The following is a 2,500-nucleotide window of genomic DNA, read 5'->3' on the forward strand; positions in this document are numbered from 1 at the left end:
AGACAATAGAGATAGTGTATATAATGCAAATAAATGCAAATAATAACTAGAAAGCACTCTAGAAAGAGCGCAGACCTCCGCCAAGGTTCGTGCTGTTATTGCTTGTTCGTGAGTCGGATCTGGATCCGCTCCAAAATTTAATGGGTTCTTCCTTGGCCCATGCTACAGCCTTCCACCAAGTTTCTTGAACTTGGTGGCCAGTAGTTTTTCCGTAATCCTGCTAACAGACAAACAGACAGACAAACGGCACCGAAAACATAACCTTGGCGGAGGTAATAATGATAAATGCAATTCGTATAGTTCCATGGATATATTGCTGAGGTACATAGTATCCCTGTATCCCTGTGCAATAGTCAAGAGTTCAAGTTATTAATACCAGTTAGGGATCCTGGGTCCAAGTGATCGATTGTGCAGGTTGGGTGGAGGGTGGGGGTCCGGGAGATGGTCCTGGGACCAAGTTGTATCTATCTGGGGGGCAAGTTATTATGGGTGTGGTTGGGGGGGGGGGGGGGGGGGGGGTATGGTCAAGGCTGACTGGCACAGTCGGTCTCTGATGGTGTTGAACAGTCCGATGGCTGCAGGCACAAAGGAATATCTCCGTCCTGCGGCGTGGGAGGAGGAGCCTGTGTGTTCTCAGGTGGAGAAGAGGGTCGCCTGACTGACTTCATGAGGGGAAAACTCTGACTGTGTCTGTGTGTATGCACCTATCAGCAGGTCAGAGTATTTGGTCTTCTTATAGGAGATGAATGCGGTGCTGGAGAGGCTCCGCCTACTGACTCCATAGTCCTACTGGGAGACTTCAACACTCACATTGGCAATGGCTGGGAAACCTGGAGGGGCGTGACTGGGAGGAACAGCCTCCTCAATCTGAACTGAAGTGGTGTGTTACTGTTGGACTGCTGTGCTAGCCGTGGACTGTCCATAATGAACACCAAGTTGATACTTTGACCTTGTGGAGAAAGATCTTCCCAAGTTGTCATGGAGAGAACGATCTTCTCATGAAAGTACAGAGCCATGATCTTCTCATGGCTCTGTACTGTACACTTCAGATGAATCTTGGGGCTTTCAATTGGTTCTTGTCCGTCAAGTCTTCGTCTGATGCTTCCTTAACTGGAAAGTAAACTTCCGGGATCTTTATCCGTCCTTCGTCCTTTCGTTCTTTTGTTTTGGAATTATGCTTCGGCAGTTAGATATTACGTAAAACGTGTCATGGAGGACACAACAACACACAAGAACGCAAATTGAGAAAGAGCCCATGTTCGAACACAAGGAGGCTCTTAAGTGTACGTGGTACCAGAGCTCCTTGGGCCAAAGGTCGATGATCGACTTTGTATTGTTTCATCAGACTCGAGGCCAAATGTTCTGGACACTCGGGTGAAGAGCTGTCAGCTGATTATCATCTGGTGGAGAGCTGGATCAGGGAAGCTGCTGGACAGACCTGGTACAGCCAAACATGTAGTGAGGGTCTGCTGGGAACGCCTGGTAGATGATTTCAACTCTCACCTCCGAGTGAACTTTTCCTGTATCCGGGCAGAGGTTGGGGATATGCAGAATCAGAATGGACTCTGTTCAAAACCTCTATCATGGAAGCAGCTGGTAGGAGCTGAGGCCAGAAGGTGGGCGGAGTCAGCCTAAGGAGAGAGGGAGGCTGTCGAGCTGAAGGAGGAGGACTCCCGAGCCTCTGAGCCTGGTCGACCTGTCTCTTCGATGTTGCGTGGATTTCAGGAACAGTTCCCTTGGAGCGGCAGACAGGTGTGATGGTGGGAGAGGGCCGGAGGGTTTGTTCCAACCAGTAGTGGAAGAAGTATTCAGATCTTTGACTTAAGTAAAAGTAGCAATACCACAGTGCATTCAAAATCTTACTTAAGTCAAAGTACAAAAGTATTAGCATCAAAATATACTTAAAGTAGCAAAAGTAAAAGTAGTCATTATGCAGAATGGCCCATTTCAGAATCATATATATCATGTTATTGGACTATAATTATTGATGCATTAATGTGTTCATCACTTTAATGTTGCAGCTGGTAAAGGTGGAGCTAATTTGAATTACTTTATATACTATATCCTATAAAAATATAAAACAATTTATTAGTTGATTTATAATTTGTGTTAATAATCTAAATCTGCAAAGTAACTAGTAACTAAAGCTGTCAAATAAATGTAGTGGAGTAAAAAGTACAATATTTCCCTCTGAAATGTAGTGGAGTGGAAGTATAAAGTAGCATGAAATGGAAATACTCAAGTAAAGTACAAGTACCTCTAAATTGTAGTTAAGTACAGTACTTGAGTAAATGCACTTAGTTACTTTCCACCACTGGTTCCAGCCATCGTGGAATCACACTGCTCGGCCTCCTGGGAAGGTCTATGCCGCGGTGCTGGAGAGGAAACTGGAGCCGAGCGTTGGACGTTAGATCCCGGTCTGTCCCGGTCGCAGAACAGCGGACCAACTTTTTCACCCCCTCACAGATAATGTTCTCCTATCTACATGTGTTTTGTGGAT

General features: G+C 45.7%; 1 protein-coding gene across 1 annotated transcript in view; it reads left to right on the top strand.

Moving 5' to 3' along the window:
* LOC139639432 (segment polarity protein dishevelled homolog DVL-3-like) overlaps positions 1 to 2,500 on the top strand; it is a gene marked incomplete at its 3' end in the record, with an annotated part of 19,251 nt that overhangs the window by 15,956 nt on the left and 795 nt on the right. The window lies entirely within an intron of this gene.

Source organism: Centroberyx affinis, unplaced genomic scaffold (assembly GCF_046629955.1).
Source record: "Centroberyx affinis isolate AG114_WGS23_722 - 3 ecotype Tasmania unplaced genomic scaffold, CSIRO-AGI_Caff_v1 ptg007282l_1, whole genome shotgun sequence".
NCBI classification, from domain to species: domain Eukaryota; kingdom Metazoa; phylum Chordata; class Actinopteri; order Beryciformes; family Berycidae; genus Centroberyx; species Centroberyx affinis.